Source organism: Dasypus novemcinctus, chromosome 3 (genome assembly GCF_030445035.2).
Source record: "Dasypus novemcinctus isolate mDasNov1 chromosome 3, mDasNov1.1.hap2, whole genome shotgun sequence".
Lineage (NCBI taxonomy): Eukaryota > Metazoa > Chordata > Mammalia > Cingulata > Dasypodidae > Dasypus > Dasypus novemcinctus.
Window position 1 is genome coordinate 93,449,790 of NC_080675.1, and position 7,008 is coordinate 93,456,797.

The 7,008-nt window shown below is 40.0% G+C and overlaps 1 non-coding gene across 1 annotated transcript; it reads right to left on the reverse strand.

Moving 5' to 3' along the window:
• Positions 1 to 1,008: 1,008 nt before the first annotated feature.
• On the reverse strand, positions 1,009 to 1,115 carry LOC131278127 (U6 spliceosomal RNA). Its single transcript, XR_009185379.1, has one exon. It is a non-coding gene; the product is annotated as a U6 spliceosomal RNA (small nuclear RNA).
• Positions 1,116 to 7,008: the final 5,893 nt, after the last annotated feature.

The following is a 7,008-nucleotide window of genomic DNA, read 5'->3' on the forward strand; positions in this document are numbered from 1 at the left end:
GCCAGTGCCTGCATAAGTGAGTCATGTGGCAAGATGATGACATGACAAAAAGAGAGACAAAGGGGACAGCCAAGGCAAGGCACAACAGAAACCAGGAACTGAGGTGGTTCAAGTGACAGGAAACCTCTCTTCACGTCAGAGGCCCCCAGAATTGAATCCCAGTGAATCCTAGGGGAGAAAAGTGAGAAGAGAAGACAAAAAGAGAAATAGATACAGAAGATCACACAGTGAATGGACGCACAGAGCAAAAAACAGCAGGTTGGGTGGGGGAGGGAAAAGTTGTTGATGAGAAGCCCAATGCCATTCTTTTTTTTTTTTAAGGGATGTGTTTTATTTATTTATTTATTTTTTAATTTTATTTTTTTTCTTTATTTTCTTTTAAATGTTATATTAAAAAAATATGAGGTCCCCATATACCCCCTACCCCACCCATGCCACCGCTCCCACATCAACAAACTCTTCCATCATTGTGGCACATCCACTGCACCTGGTGAATACATTCTGGAGAACCGCTGCAGCACATGGACAGTGGTCCACATTGTAGTCCACACTCTCCCCCAGTCCTGCCAGTGGGCCACGCCAGGACACACAACATCCAGCATCTGTTCCTGCAGCCTATCTAGGACAACTCCAATGCCCTAGATATGAAAATGCCCTCACACCATATCTCTTCTTCCCTCTCCCAACCATCAGCAGCCACCGTGGCCACCCTCTCCACATCACTACTACAATTTCCTCCTTTACTAATCACAATAGTTCCCCAGCAGAATACCAGTAAGTCCACTCTAATCCATACTCTATTCCTCCATCTTGTGGACATGGGGTGGCTATGTCCAGTCCCCCTCTACATCAAGAGGGGGTTTAGATTCCACATGGATGATGGATGCAATTCTCCTGCTTGCAGCTGTAGGCATTCTTGGCTCCCTGGTGTGGTGGTTGACCCTCTTCACCTCCCTGTCAGCTGGCCAGGGTAAGTCCAAGAAACCAGAGGGTAGGAGCTGCCAGTCTGAAAATATGGAATGCTTCACAAATTTACGTGTCATCCTTGCACAGGAGTCATGCTAATCTTCTCTGTATCGTTTCAATTTCAGTATATGTACTGCCGAAGCAAGCACCCAATGCCATTCTTTTTTTTTAATAGTTTTTTTTAAAGATTTATTTTATTTCTTTCTCTCCCCTTACCCCCTCCCCCAGTTGTCTGTTCTCTGTGTCCATTTGCTGCATGTTCTTGTCTGCTTCTGTTGTTGTCAGTGGCATGGGAATCTGTGTTTCTTTTTGTTGCGTCATCTTGCTGTGTCAGCTCTCCATGTGTGCAGCACCATTCCCGGGCAGGCTGCACTTTCTTTCATGCTGGGTGGCTCTCCTTACGGGGCCCCTGCACTCCTTGCACGTGGGGCTTCCCTACACGGGGGGGGGGGGGCACCCCTGCATGGCAGGGCATGGTGCATGGGCCAGCTCCACATGGGTCAAGGAGGACTGGGGTTTGAACCGCGGACCTCCCATGTGGTAGACGGACGCCCTATCCACTGAGCCAAGTGCGCTTCCCCCAGTGCCACTCTTAATCTTGTTTCTTTTGGTAACCTGTTTTCCTCCCTTTTCTCTGGAAGTTTTCAGAATTTTCTTTACTCTTAGAGTTGTGAGATTTCATTAGCTTGACTCTAGGAGTTGACCTTTTTAAAATGTTAATGTGTCTTGGGTCTTCATGGGCCATTTCAAAATGAAGACTCATGAAGTCAGGGAAATTTTCTTCAGCTATGTCTTTGACTATTTCTTTACTGTCAATCTCAGTTCACTTCATTTGGGATTTATTGTGGACAGAAGTTTGACTTCTGAATCTGTCCTCCATGTGTCTTAAATTTATTTTTATATTTTTGAACTTTTTACTTTCCAGTCTCCATTATGGGAGATTAAATTTAATTCTGATTTCTAATTAAGTCTGTGAGCTCATTTTATTATTCAAATTATCTAATGAATTTTTTGCCAGTCATGTTTTTAATGTCCTCCAACATTTTTGTTCTGTAATTACTCCTTTTTCCTCACAGCCTAACAGTTTTATGGGTATTGCATCAATTCAAATCACAGTATGTTTATTGGGTAAATTAAAAAAAAAACATTTTCTGTTCCCTGAATCATCTCAAATTTTTCCAATGCTAGTTGCCTTTTTGTTCATCTTTGTACTTCTTTCTTCAAGCTATTGACTTTTATTCCAATATCTGGTGGTACTTGGGTATTCGATTATATTTATGAATAAAGTCTTTGTTAAATAAAGGTAGCTAGCACAGGTTTTTCTCCCCTGTTGTATAGGTCTATTTCCATAGTCTCTTTTTTTAATGAGAAAGCTGACTATTAGCTCATATGAAATGGCTAGGTGTGTTGACAGGTATACCTGTCTATGGTGGGAAGGTGTGGCTTAGGCTGGGCATTGATCCACTGGTTTTACTTTGGTGGTAAAATACTTCAGTATATTTCCCCGAGTGGAACTGACTCTCTGTGTCTTGAGGTTTTAATCTGTCTGTTTTGAAACTCAGCACTTACCTAAACGTCAACATTGCTTTTCTCCCAAGGTTTAATATCTTTGCCAGAGCTCTTTGGAGGTAGATCATCCATTCATTAGAGAACAGATTTCCAAGGTTTAACCTAATGGTAACTGCCCCACCTATTACCCACTCTGTTTCTTGGGAGGTAAAGGGAGGAACTCAGCTGTCCCAATTCTTCATGATGTACTTTGCTTACATGCCTTCTTAGGCTGCAGGAGGCTGTGGACAGGTAGTTTCTCCTAGAATGGGATGTATTTGGCAGCACTGAGCAAGATTAAATATCTTTATTTCTTTTTGGTCACTCATAGTTCTTATTCTGTAAATTACTTTTGCTTGGTTATTGCCTATTTTTCCCCCTCAGTTAAACTATGGACTTTATTAATAGTACAATTATAAAAACGTGCTATCATCAATTACAACAAATCTTCCACACCATTGCAAGGTGTTAATAATAGGGCTGTATATGGGAGTACAGTATTTTATGCATGACTGTTCTGTAAACCCACAACTTCTCTAATAAAGAAAAATATTATATAGTATCTTTTGTCTTTTCATTTTTAAAAAGACATTTAGATTACATAAGTGTTGCAGAGGATATAAAGGGGATTCCCATATGCCCCACTCCCCACATCTCCCACATTTTCCCACATTAGCAACATTTTTCATTAGTGTGATACATTCACTGCAATCCATAAACACATTTTGGAGCACTGCCACTAAGCATGGATTATAGTTTACATTGTAGTTTACACTCTCTCCTACTCAATTTTGTAGGTTATGGCAGGATTTATAATGACCTGTATCTGTCATTGTAATGTCATTCAGGATGATTCCCAAGTCCCGGAAATGCCCCCGTTTTACACTTGTTTTTCCCTCTCCCTACCCTCAGAACCTCCAGTGGCTACTGCCTATACATCAATAATTCTTCCATTGCTAGAATCACAACAAGTCTTCAGTAGAATACTAGTAAGTCTACTTAAGTCCATAGTTCATTCCCCAATCCTTAGGATTCTGGCATGGTGATGCCACTTCACCTTTAATTGAAGGGGGGCTTCAATCCCATACAACCAATGGATGGGACTCCCTTGCTTGCAGTTATAGACACTTTCAGTTCCTTGGCATGTTGGTTATCCATTATATCCTCCTTGTAGGTTGTCCTGGGTGAGTCCAGTGAACTGGAGAGTAGGTGTTGCAACTCTGTTGAGATTCAGGGTCCAGTTGGGTTATTGCCTATCTTTGTTGGAATATTCATCTGTCAAAAAGTATTTTGTTTTGATATGTGAGAACTCTTTATGTAAAACTAGGAAGCAGAAAGGAGATATAACTTTAGATTGAAGAGAAATTAGAATTATAAGAACTATTTTTCCATTATAAAAGTCACCCATTTCTGGTACTTTGCATTGGCAGCCCTCTGGCAAACTAAGACACCTAGCAATTGTACTATTAGGTATATACCCAGAAAGGACTTGAACAGATATTTTACCCCAGTGTTAATAGCATTATTTACAATTGCCAAAAGAAGAAAGCAACCCAGATATCCATCAACTGATGAATGGATAAACAAAATGTGATGGAATATTATTCAGCTGTAAAAAAGAATGAAGTCCTGATGCATGCCATGAACTTTGAGTATGTTATGCTGAGTGAAATAAACTAGACACTAAAAGAACAAATATTGTATGATCTCCTGGGATATGAACTAATTATAATAAGCAAACTCATAAAGTTAGAATCTATTTAATAGAATATAAGCTACCAGAGGATTGATTAGGGTTAAAGAATGGGCAGTTGATGCTTCATTTGTATTTAGGTTGAATGCAAAGGTTTGGAAATGAATGTGGAGACGGTAGCACATTATTGTGAATGTAATTAACAGCACTGCATTACATAGGTGAATGTGGTTAAAAAGAGAAACTGAAAGATATTGGTGGTGGAGTGGAGTATAGGAATCCTGTTTTTTATGCGTGAGTGACCTGTAAACCCACAACTTCTTTAATTGAAAAGAGAGTCAATGGAGTCTGCTGCCCAGTTCAAATAATTAAAAACTGTTTGGGCTTTTAATAGCTTATATAGAATGACATCTGAACTCCAAGAAGGAATCTTTAGGAACTTCATTGGAAAACTAGATTTACTGGAAGTGATTCAGAAATATCATTCAGGAACTATGGTTATCTCCTCATGATGGTTTGGAGCTATGTACTTCAGAGAAACATGTTCTTAAACTTAATCCATTCCTGTGAGTGTGAACCCTTGGAAACAGGACCTTTGGATGAGGATACTTCAGATAAGGTGTGGACCAGATGTTTCTATTTCTGTAAAGTAGGCGGTTGGAATTTTGATTGGGATTGCATTGAATCTGTAAATCATTTTGGGTGGAATTGGCATCTTAATATCCTATGTGTCTGCCAAAGGGGTGATGATGCAAAGTACCATAAATCTGTTGGGTTTTATAAAGGGTATTTATTTGGGGTAAAAGTTTACAGTTATAAGGCCCTAAAGAGTCCAACTCAAAGTTGTTTTCTGACCAAATTCAGTTGCCATGTGTTGAAACAAGATGGTTGCTGATGTCTGCTGGGTTTTCAGCCTTCCTGTTTGGGCTTCCTCTTCCTTTTGAGGCTCCATGTGGCCAGCTTCTTCCCAATCTTAGCTGTAGGCTGGCATGGGGCTTGTCTCTCAGGGCTTCCTATATCAACTACAGCTCTCATCCCAAGGTCAGCTGTAAGCTATCAGGTGAATGTCATCTCTCCCAGTTCTCAGGATAAAAAACAACAGAGCTCTCTCTCCTCCCGTGTGCCTTCTTGAGTGAATGTCCATTTATATCAGCCCACCAAAGGGGTGGGGACTCAACCTGAGTTGACTTACTAATACAGTCAAATTAAAGCCCTAATCTTAACAGGTAGTTTAATCAAGGGCCCCTCACCTGAATTCAATATAACCAAAGGGTTTTGCACCTAGAAGAATAGATTAGTTTACAAACATAATCTTTTCTTTTTGGGATTCATAAATAATCTCAAACTGTCACAACATCTTAATCCTAAAATGGAAGACTTACAGGGAGGGTCACAGAGACAGAAAAGATATGGAGAGCAGCCAAAAGATGAAAATTAGCAGACCCTCAAAGAAAATGGAGAGGCCAGGAGAGGCTGCCATGCACATTGGCATATGACAGAGGAACCAAGGGCCAACGATCACAGGTAGCCAGCCCCAGAGTGCTAGTCTTCAAGAAGAAAGCATCACCTTGATGATGCCTTGATTTGGACTTCTAGCCTTAAAGCTATGTGCCAATAAATCCCCATTGTTTAAGCCAACCATTGCATGATATTTGCTGAAACACTCCTTCCCTTTGCTGTGCTTCATGACTACTTACAATTCATGATTCATGACAAACATTAAGGCATTCATTTAAAATGAGCAATTAAATAACTCAACAGTGAGAGGATCTTATTATATTTATTTTTAAAATACACTGAAAGGCAGAAAAACAAAAAAAAAAACTATTGCTTTTGTTTAAGAACACAGTTAAATTTATTCTCTTTTGAAAATGTCACCCTGGTTGATTAATCAGCTAATCAAAAGTTCTTCATTTTATTTGAAAGCCTATAAAGTTAAGTTCCTTATCAGCACACAACAAAGCATTTTAAACATAGCATCTGAATTTAAAAGCACTGCTAGTTCTAAGATTATTTTACAGTGTCTGTGGCAGTTTGATACAGTTTATGAATTCCAAAAGTAGATATTGGATTATGTTTGCAAATTGATCTGTCCCTCTGGGCATATTAGAGTATATTGGATTCAGAGGTTTTGATTTTACTTGATTAAGTAATGATTAATGCTTTGATTGGATAACATCAGTAGGTTGTCCTACCTACTGTCCTGCCTACCAAGGGGGTGGGGACTCACAGAGAAACTACACCACAGAGAAAGGAAGTTGAACTTTTGATACTGGAGTTTTGAGCTGAAGCTCAGGAAGTAAGCACACAGAGGAGCAGAGCAGTTGAGCCCAGAGAGAATCAAGCCCAGGGAGAGAGACAGAGCCAGCTAAGAGTCTACAGCTGACCTTGTGGAAAAAAACAGAGGAACTAAGCCCAGAGAGAAATGAGGCCCAGGAAGGGAGGAAACTGGGAAGCCTGAATCCTGGCAGACATCAGCAGTCATCTTGCTCCAACATGTGGCAATAGACTTTGGTGAGGGAAGTAACTTACACTTCATGGCCTGGTAACTGTAAGCTTCTACCCCAAATAAATACCCTTTATGAAAACCAACCAATTTCTGGTATTTTGCATCAGCACCCCTTTCACTGACTAATACAGTGTCTTTACATTAGATCTGATGTTCTAAACTTCATTTATCAGATCACATTTAAATTAGAGTTCTGGATGAGATTTACATTTTGTACTTGTAGGAAACTTGAATCTGGGACTGTGATTTTGTGGGGATAATGACAAGGCTAAGGCACCCAAATTCCCAACAT